The sequence below is a fragment of the Carassius carassius genome, chromosome 19 (genome assembly GCF_963082965.1).
Source record: "Carassius carassius chromosome 19, fCarCar2.1, whole genome shotgun sequence".
Taxonomy (NCBI): Eukaryota; Metazoa; Chordata; class Actinopteri; order Cypriniformes; family Cyprinidae; genus Carassius; species Carassius carassius.
In genome coordinates, this window is record NC_081773.1 from 20,890,274 (window position 1) to 20,901,779 (window position 11,506).

Here is an 11,506-nt window from a genome sequence, read left to right on the forward strand (position 1 = left end):
GTCTGTGTTGAGATGAGAGAAATGGAGAAAGACTGTTCTCCGACTGTTCACCCTGGTTCCCTGAATTTCCTCCAATGCCCTCTCTCGCTTTCCTCTTCCTCATCAGCTCTCGTGTTTCAATGCTTTAGCGTTGCATTTAACTCTTTAGAGCTCAAAGTCTTGCTCTTAAACCAGAACTTTGTGACAAGAAGCATAAGAAATCTCACTGGTGAGAAAGTGAGGAAATAGCTTGAAATTAATTGTATATATACCATTATGCCAAGTTTGAGGTAAGATTTTGTTAGAGAAATTTTATTTATTTCTTTTATTCAGGAAGGATGGATTTTTTTTTATAGAAACAGTAAAGACATTACTGTAATTTTATTGAACTTTCTATTCATCAAAGATTTTTTTTTTCATGGTTTCCAAAAAAAAAAATATTAGGCAGCACAACTGTCTTCAACATTGATAATAATAAGAAATGTTTATTGAGCACCAAATCAACATATTAAAATAATTTATTAAGTATCTTGTGAAGTCTGAAGTAATGGCTTTTCCATCACAGCAATAAATTATATTTTAAAAATGTAACAAAAACATGATGACAGTAACAATAAAATTCACAATATTACTGTAAATAAATACAACTTTAGTGAGCATAAGAGACTTAATTCAAAAACAATAAAATCTTGCTGACCCCAGACTTGGTAGTTGTGTGTAGATAGATGTGTGTAGATAGAAAGTCATATTGCATTCAGTAAAAAAATTATTTATTAATGGGCAGAGTTTACAGCCAATACTTGACCCCGAAGGCACGTGCTACAGGGTGTGTATGTCATTCAATGCGTTTCATCTCACACAGCCAAAACCTCCAACAAATCATTTTAGCAATGGACTAGTGCTTCCCTTTGGATGTGTTTTACTGTCCCAGAACCTGACATCCATAAATGTGTTGAGGGGGAAGATGTTTTCTCTAGAGATCAACCCTTAGGATATCCCCTGCACTGGAAAACAGGCTCTCAGCTGATTCACACACAGAAAACATGCACACACTTACCCTGAAGTATGTGTTGTAATGCTGTAATGCAGGGTAGTCGCTAGGCAACAGTCTTACTCTTAAGCTACTCGAAACAAAAGGACACACTCAGAATCTTGCTGTGTGCCGAGTTGTAGAGGATCTTCAAATAAAGGAGAGTGAGAAGCTCGAAATCACAGATTCAGCTTTTGTAAAGCTGTCACTAGAGAAGCCATTAAACAGATAGTTCATCCAAAAATGAAAATTCTCTAAAACACTTTAGATTAGGGAACACTATTCACTATTAACTAGCATATTGGCTGTTTATTAGTTCTTATGAAGCAGATATTAATGCATTCTGGATACTGTTTTCTTTAATCTTACTCAATACCTAAACCAAACTATTACAACAAACCTTCCTTACAATCAGTAAGCAGCAAATTAGGAGTTTATTGAGGTGAATATAGTGAATACGTGTTCTCTAATTTAAAAAGATACTGAAAATGATGTCATGTACTTGCCCTTATGATGTTCTGAACCCCCCTGACAGTGTTGTTCCCCCTCCGAACAGATCGAGTTCTGTGATACCCTTGCTAAATCACACAGCGGGGGGGTCCCTCTCAGTAAAAATTGCGATTGCATTTCCCTTGGTCGTGTTTCCCCCTTGGGGGACCCCCTCTATCGCCGGGGACCTATCTATCAAATATGTACGTGTGTGAACATTCAGATGTAACCCCCTTTGTAATCATTAACATTTTTGTAAGTAACTGATTTAATTACACATTTTTTCTCAGTAACTGTAACAGATTACTTTACTTTTTTTAAGGTGACCTTGTTACACGTTACATCTACTTACTTTTGTAATAACAATAAATTATGCATTATTACATGCAAGTATCCCTAATCCAAACCCTAATCCTAACCCTAAAATATAGTAAATACATGTAGTTAATTAATATTACTCAGTACTTTAAATATATAATTACACTGTAACAAGAACATCTTAAAATAAAGTGTAACTTTATTGTTTTGTCTGTAACATGTAACTAGTTACTCCCCAACATTGCTGTTAAACACAAAAAAAGACATCACAATGTTCATAGTACTTCTGTTTTTAATACAGTGAATGTGGAAAAAGTGATTCATTGTATGGAAAAAGTAAACTGTGTTGAATATATCTTCATACGGGTCATATCAAATCATACAGGTTTGGAACGACATGAGGGTGAGTAAATTATGATAGAATTTCATTTTTGGTCTTAGTTAATTCTGCCATCAGCTGCTTTTTAGTATAATTAGATAAGCGAGTGCACCAACAAGGAAAGACTTACCAGATGAACTCAATAGATTGTAAAAAGACTTCCAGAGAGAGAGAGAGAGAGAGAGAGAAAAAATTGTTATCCCTGTACGGTGGCCTCCTGTCATGTGGTGTTAATTTCTGTCATGCCTTTTCCTCTTTTTCATCCATCAATGATGGCTTCTCTCCCCTCCTCCTCATATTGCACAACAGCTTCCTTTCTACAGGGCTCAGGGAATGAATGAAAATCTAACCCGTGTCACATGCCACTGGCTGGGGTCAGATGCTCCCTGACTGCTTAGCTCTGCCGCCTCGCCAGATCTTGTGCTGGACAGCCAGACTTTGTGCGCTACTGTCCCGCTCTGTAGGGCATCAGGGATCATACCAGGGTCGTGTGGTCAGATACAGTAATGAGCAACAGCAGTGCACAATTGACAGCCAGACATTACCTTATTTTAATAGTGCCACTCTTATGCTGCTGTGGAACCCTGGCACAAAAATGGCAGTAATATAAAGAAATAGCTCCCACAAAAAAAAAAAAAAAAAAAATGTTTTGTTTACTGTATTTAGACTCTAATTATCAAAATCATTACAAGTTGTTTTTGTTGTACATTATTCAAAATTACTTTGTTGGAACAACATGAGAGTCAGTAAATGGTTGCACTTTTCCTTTAAGAGCAGTGGATCTGATGAAAGAACATTGCAATGACATAGTTGGTATCCTCCTACATCAGGGTCAAATGTAATATGAAGTCAAATACAAGACATCCACAATAACTCTTGTTAGTCAAATTTGACTTTACAATGACATTATTATTAGTCATCAAACCTAATGCCTGCATGGTGCCATATTTGATTTGAAAAGCAAGACAAGATTTTTTAAAAATAAAAATATAAGAAATTCAAGTGGTCATATGGATGACGTTTCTTCTTCATTTTTAGAGCTTGACAAACATAGTCATGAACTGTTGATATAGAAACAAGAAAACGTGTGATTATACAAATGATTATACAAATTCACCATTTCATGTTATACAGAAAAACAACATTTGAGGGTGAGGATACTGATGACAGAATTTTCTTTTTTTTAATGTACTAACCCTTTAGTAAGGAACTTGCAACTTCCTCTCATTGGTTTTTAAAATTGACTGACATCACCTTTTTATCTTCCTTTCTTTTTTCTTCTTTTTTGTAACTATTATATATCATTTTTTTGTAAAAAAATATTTTCAAAAATGTTGTAGTGTGATTTTAGTTTAGTAAGATATTGCTGTTTTGTAGGGAATCCCAGGAATGCATTTTGGGGAAACACTTATAATATATGGGAAAAGATAATAAATAAAACATTCTATGAAATACCTGATATTGAAAATGAAATGAGTTAATATCCTTATCACTGCATTTTTAATGAGTTGTCCAAAAATCTATATTAATGTAAAAATTCACACACTATGTAAATGTTGCAAACACCCAATTTTTTCACAATTGAACTTAGGCTATAGCATGCAGCCACTGCTTATCCATATAAAAAATAGCATGCAAATGTTATATATAATCTTTTATAAACATAAAAAGTAATAATAGAATATATGCATTAAAAATCTCAAAGACAAAAGGATAAGTCAGCTATCAAACTATGCTTTTTATTGTTTCATTCACAATCGACTGATACACCATGTTTAGCATCAGCATAGCAAGGCATTGATGTCACATTTGAGAAGGGTAAAGAGACACGAGGACATGCTGCTATATTAAAAAGACAGTTAACCCTTGGCAATTGACCTCTCCTCAGATGTCTAGCAGCTAGTCCTGTCTGTACACATATTCACTTCAGTCACCCCTAACCTGCCGGGTCGAGGATTACTGCTTGTGGAAACGTTTGTACTTTTAGTAATCCATTTCGGAAATGTTCACTAGAAAGATGATTGCCATCATCATCACGCATGGGCACCTATTCCACTATTGGATGTAAAATGAATGTATGAACATATTGGAGTCGTCTATGCCAACAAAGAGGATAAGGATGCCCAGAACTGTCTGCAGTCCAAATATTTGAATGCATGCTGTGATCATGTCTCATGTGATTTGTGTTTGTCTGTTTAACCTCCTCTCGTTCCAGTGGCAGGATGAAGTGTGGAATGTGCACACCTTGGATCATGAGTCACGACAGAGAGAGAGAAGGAAGTAAGGGAGGGAAAGAGGAAGTGAAGCACATCCGCCGCATGCATCTGGGCTTAGAGGGATCCTCTTCCTTGGCTGGAAAGGACCAGGATGCTCAATTAAAATGCTATGATTCTGACTTCACAGGTAGGACATATTGCTCATCTTTCATCTAATGTAAATTATAATATCAATAGCTTGAATGAAATAAGTTAACAGTATGAATAATATAGTTAAGTAAATTTTTGTCATATACATTTTGGACATTTCAAGTTATAAATGAACAAATTAATAGCCAGTGTTTTATGAATAAACATGAATTAAAAATGAACAATAGTGTATTCTGTATGTACTCTACTGTTCAAAAATTTGGGTCTGTAAGTGTTTATGTAATGTTTTGTTTTATTAATTTAATTGTTATTGTTTTTATTCAGCAAAGAGTATGGACATTTAAAATGTTAAAAAATATATATTTAAAATAAATGGTTTCTTTTAAAGATTTAATTAATTAAATAATTAATTAAATAGAATAATTAAAGAATTCTGAAAAAAACTTCATGGTTTCCACAATTTTTTTTTAAATCAGCATAATGGTTTACATTAAAACATAATAACAGTAATAAATAATAAATGCTTTTGCTATCCAAATCATCCACCACAGGAATACATTTTATTTTTAAATCTATTAAAATAATATATTTATTTTTAAATTGACAAATTTTTGACCCCTTTATAATTTATAGTTTATAATTATTAAGTATGCACTAATAAAGTACTTACAAATCATTAGCAAACTATTAGTTACAGTTATTTTATAGTTTATAAACTGTATTTAATACATCATTAGACTTTTATATAAACAATAATAATTGTGTTAGTTACAGCGCTAATGAATAAATAACTCACTATTTGTACAGAGTCTATTAATGTATTAACTACAGTTATGAATTAACTATAAACTAATAGTTTGCAAATGATTTGTAAGTACTTTATTAGTGTATACATATTATAAAGTGTTACTGACTTCTTTATTTAATTAAATTTAAGTTATTTTTATGGTGCATCATTTTATTGGTTATTTAGGTCATTGATTCGATCAGATTAGCTCATTTTGGGAGATTAATTACTAAATTTGACATCTGTACTTCTAATAAGTTTTTATTAATTTTGTATTGCACATTTAAATTTCAAACTTGTATTTTTATGTCGATTGAAGATTACTGTACTGTTAGTTTTTGTCTTTGTGATAGTTTTGATAGCAATAACCTTGGAAGCAACAAACAAAATGTTTGTTTAATCTGCTAGTTGAGATGGCTCCTGGTCCACGTCATGTCACACAGATACCGTTATGACCCTAAACTTGGACTCAGTGTGGTCTCTGTGTATACACTTAACACATTCCCACCCTCCAGCGTCTTCCCGCCCAGTCTGCTGTGGTCATGAGACCAGCACATGTGTGTACTGTACACCCTGCGTGAGGTAGCAGTGTTACCTACAGGATAAACAGATAAACCCCTACAGCAGGACAAGACTTGCAGCATGTTGATGGAGTGTATTATGTTGTTAAAGATTCACAGGTACTTAGTACTGAGTAATGCAGACAGAATGCATTCCCACCCACACAGGGGGCAACCAGAGATGCCAAACGGTCACACCAAACCCATAGCACAGGCGTTAGGCGCAGCTATGAGTCATATCAGTATTCGGATGTAAGGCAGAGATTTGGTGCTGGATAGGCAGCTTCTGGCTCCCACGAGACTCATGATCCGATTCAGATGACAGAAGCTTGGTTAAATGGACTTTACAATTATGCAGTTCTGTCCACTTACAAACCCTTTTATAGTTCCAAACCTGACTCTTTTTCTTTTGCACACCACAAAATTATTTCAACTCTTTTTGTTCATACAATAAAATTGACTTTCACTGTATAAAAAACAGACACTTTTCCAAAATATCCTGAACTAACAATGAAAACACAGTATTAATTAGGCAAGGTTAATGCTCTACATATAATAATAATAATAACATTTTTCTTATTTTTATTTATTATCCTTTATTAAAAAACAGAAACAAATACCAAAGGTAACACTTTAGTATAGGAACAAATTCTCACTAACTATTTACTTATCACTTTAATATACTGGCTGTTTATTAGTACTTATAAAGCAAATGTGCATGACCATATTCTACATCCCTAATCCTACCCAATACCTAAACTTAACAACTACCTTACCTGGAGAAAATAAATCAATAAATACTGATTACTACTACCAATAATGTTAATAGTATCAATAAAACTACAGTAATATGTACATATAATACATTTTTTACATTTTAAGTTGTATAAAATGCATTAACCTAGATTATTAAATGCTGTAAAAATGTTGTCTTTTATTAGTTCATGTTACTTTATGCATTAATTATTGTTAAAAAACTGAATCTTATTTAAAAGTTTTACTGATGAAATTTCTGTAATGCACAAAATGCAAAATACAAATCGTTTTTCTTAGACTGTTTAGTGGTGTCTTAAGGGAGCTTGTTTGCTTTTGAACAACAACCTTTGGGACTATTAACACAGTTTTTAATAAAAAGGATTTATTTGCCTATATAATCATTGGCTCATCTTTCAGAGCATTTGGAGAGAGGCAGTTTTCGCACCAAGCGCTCTCCGTCCAGAAATCTTCACAGTAGAGACAAGACCTCGTCTCCATGGTACCCGAGCGAGCAGATGGAATGGAGTCTATGCAGCTAAGTGAAATGCTGAAACTTTCGTCAGTTTCTAATCTGCCCTTGGCACTGAGGTCCACGTGAGCTGCGCTGATATTAAGAGATTCTCTATGAGTCACTCAGGTATTAAGAGAAAATACAATGCTCCTGCGAGCACTCTTTTAATGTGGGGTTTTATTGTCGAATCCATTTGTGCGCCAAAGAAAATTTCCACAGTGCCTTTTAATGCAAAGACACATCCAAGCGCGCAAACTAATAGCCCCATATAAAAGACATGTAAAGTGCATGCTCGGGATCCCCTGCTTTGCCTAGTGTTTAATATGCAGCGTTTCCATATTGTATCGCATCGCAGCCCAATATTATAATGTGCTACATGGACTGTGGGAGGTAGAAAGAATATCTATAATATATTTGAATAGATCTACTCTTGTGTGGGGTGTGAAAAGGTCAGGGCTGACTGAGATTAACGTCGCTATATGACCTTTGCACATTATCTGGGTATTACACCAAATTCAAACCAGCTACACCAAAGTGTGTGTTTGTGTTTTGTGCGTCCATGACTTCATTCGTATCTGATTTATATAAAATAAAACAAGAGGTGGAAAACTGCATGTGGTGTTGACGACATTGCAGTTCACCAAGCAGATATTCTGAACAAATGACGTCAGTGCCGTCGGTCAGCTCTCACCCCACACTGCATGGTTAATCTGCCTCTTTCAGTCTTCTCAGAAACCCAAGGGAAGCCCTGACAGAGCATCAATTAGCATTCCACACAAGCCCAACCATGGCCCTGGAGGACCCCCGCTGATGTCATCACACAGCTCTTGCCGCACAAGATATCAAAGGAGCGATTTACTTCCATTACACGCTATTCAGAGGTTTACATTACTGGAATACTTTCACCCTGGACACTTTCCCCTCTGGAAATGTTAGTGCGGCAAAAACATGTTGCTGAAGACCGTGTTTTAGCTCACAAAGAACAGAAATGTTCTTGTTTGAAAAGAAAGTGTGGCGCCCATTTATGATTTGTGAATTAGTTTGCAGATACGCGACTTCCTGTAGAGCAACAGGTGTTAGCAATGCAGCATCGTGTTTGATTCAGATAATGTAAAGATAATACTTTAGTATAGGGACCAATTCTCACTATTAACTAGCTTCTTATTTTTAACATATTTGCAGTTTTATTAGTACTTATTAAGCACATATTCTGCTTGACCATATTCTACATCCCTAATCCTACCCAATACCTAAACGTAAAAACTACTAGGTAGCTAATAAGTAGCAAATTAGGAGTTAATTGAGGCAAATTCGTAGTTAATGGTCTGTTAATAGTAAGAATTAAATGTAAAACAAGTTTAAGCGAAAACAAGCTTACGGTATATCATTAGTCAAATTTTGTATTTCAATTAAAATGTAACAGTTGTCAGACATTTTAATCGCTGTGAAATGGTTTCATCCCTAGTCTGAGGGGTGTGAATTTAGTGCTTCACGAAGGAATACATGATGGCTGTGTCTGTTGGGGTGAGCAGAGTAGACAGATGGGTAGTGGCTGTTCCTGGAGCAGCCCGAGTGTGTTTTCCCTGTCCCTGTTGTTTTATTGAAGTGGTTCCAGTATCCGCTGGCTAAGCAGTGGCTCGCAGTATAGAGCGCATACAGAGGCTCATGACCACCTTCCTCCATATTCCTGTTGTACAAACAGTAGTGCAGAAGGGAAATGGCATCATTGGAAACACCTGTGCATGACTGCCACTGCATTCAGACCCCCCTCCACTTTCAATTCTCTGTTCAGTTTGGCTTTGAGCATGTGTCGTTACATCGTGACGAATATCACGATAGCAATGCTGCACTTTTAAAATGAAATTATTTATTAACTTTTTTTTTTTTGTATATACACTTTCAGACGGCATGCAGCTCTGAGATTTTGACCCAAGAGGTCAGTCTGTGACTTTTAGCTCTGCTATTGGTCAAACAACTTTATGTAAATATCTAGGTCAGAGGTTACCAAGTTTGAACTTTGGTACAAGTTTGCAAAACTTCTTTACATGTGCTTGCATTTCCGCTTTCCCACTCACATGCATGTGGATGAAAGTGAATGGCGTTCAAAGTCTAAGTGTGATTGCATCTTAACACTGTGACCTAAACAGATACGAAAATGATGAGCACCAGGACATTGTGTTAAATGTGACATGCTTGGTCATCTCATCAAAATCTCACTCCTTATGTTCGCTTACTGTGGAAATTTGGCAAGTTCTTCTAAGACAAAATGTTTCTCAAGTTGTTTTGATAAAAGCATTTACTAAATGATTAAGTGTCAATGTCATAAATATGTTAAACATCAAATATGTTCTGATTGGGGATATTTGCATCAGTGTAAACAAGCTAATTGCTTGTTGCAGGAAACACCCAGGCACTGCAAAAGGAATTTAAAATGTTCAGGAACTTTTGGAATGTGGTTCTCTTAAAAACTCACATGAACCTAATCATAGCAAACAACAAGTGCTCTTTGGAGAGTAACAGGTGTTTTGTTTTATAAAATTGCATTATCTTGCAGTGTCATAAATCCTCTGTACTGCTTTTATATTATGCAGTTATTTAGAATATGGTTGCATGCACTGCTGTATGAATGCATTACAAAAAGACACATAACACAAAGTGAGAACTGTGAGAGATGTGCTACAGCGTTCCTGCAAGGCATTTCTGTCAATATCGTAGTCAGATTGTGTGAGGACTTAATGAACCGAGTTCTCTGGAGGCTTCAGGCTTTCTTCAGTTCTTCATTAGTTTTTTTTATGCATCGAATCCCTAAAGACATAACGGTACGCAATATAGGAAGATTTAGGAATGTGATTTTATATTGCATGATTGCTGAATTTTTCTTCTAACTTTCATTGTGTGTGTGTGTGTTGTTTGTGGGTGTATTCAAACGCAGATGGGTAATAGTGATAAGAAGCTCTTCTGGGTGTACGGCTGAAATATCTTGGATGCCTTTTTAATCCCTGGTGAAATTTGTCAGTCTGTCATTGGATAGACTCTGTGCAGCTCTACAAATATTAAGCTGAACCCACGGTAAGACTAAACACGAAGAGAAATAATTGGACACATCATAGTTTTTATACTTTCAGTACTTTTATTGTATATTATTCTCATAGAAGGATAAGTCTTTTTCAAGCATGCATGACGATTTAACGACTCACCTTTTCAATTTCTGAGCTGAGCAGGCTTTTTCTGCTGGCCTGAAACCCAGCAGACAATGTAGCTGTAGATTGTACCACACAGAAATCTACATTGTATGCCAGGTTCACGACAGCACAAAAGACTTCATCCTTCGCTCTCCAAAAAAACCAATGAGATTCAGCATGTCTGCGCGTTTAACTCTCATTATTTGTCAGCCTTCAACAGCTCAAAAACATTTGCACAAAGACAGCCCCTTGTGACAGGCAAATCACAAAGAGAATGTGACATGTCGCCTTGTCCTTTGTTACCTAATCACTTAAACTGAAACTTCAGCAGTCAAACAAGAAACAATGTCTCAATCCTTTCTTTCAAAGACATCTGAAATGGGTTCCCGAGACGTTTAGCTACACTTTGACAGTTCACTCACCTTGATCAAATTTTTTGAGGATAAAACAAACAAGAAAAACCCACATTAAACAAAGCTAAAAATGTGTAAAAGCACCACCAAATCGCTCTGGTCGAAGAGACAGCCTGTTGTGATGAGCCCTCTTTAACGTCCATGAAAAAGCGAGTCCTATTCTGACAGGATGAGGCACACATTGTGATAACATACCACACAATCTGAAAGGAATGTGCCAACAGGAAGCAGAAAATGCCATCAGAGACCCAGTAGCCAGATGTAGCTGCTGATTGCAACACAGGATCTACACTGACTACTGAGCACCTCATGAGCACCCTAACAAGCCGCCTGTAGTGCTCGTCCACTTGAGTCGTCTCCAGCGCCTGAGAAAGACAGAGACAAAGAAGCGAATGGTTAGACAACCCCAAATCAAAGTGTCTGCAGCTCCGGAGGACGACAACAGTCCTCTTTTTTGCTCGCAGCACACAGACAGGCAGCACCGGGGAGGGGGAGCTAATCTCCCGATGGGCATTTTTAAGCACGGCGTTAGCACTCGCAAATATTTCTCATTCTTTCCCATTAGCCTGGAGGCAGGACGGCAGGCAGGCAGATGGGCCACGGCTCCAGCACGTTTTAAAGGTGCTCATCACATCCTTTTAACCTAACCAGACCTGCGTCGTGCATTTTTCTCATAACAGACGGCACCATAAACCCTTTTGTTTGACCTGAGCATTATGTTAAGGCTGTTAGATAT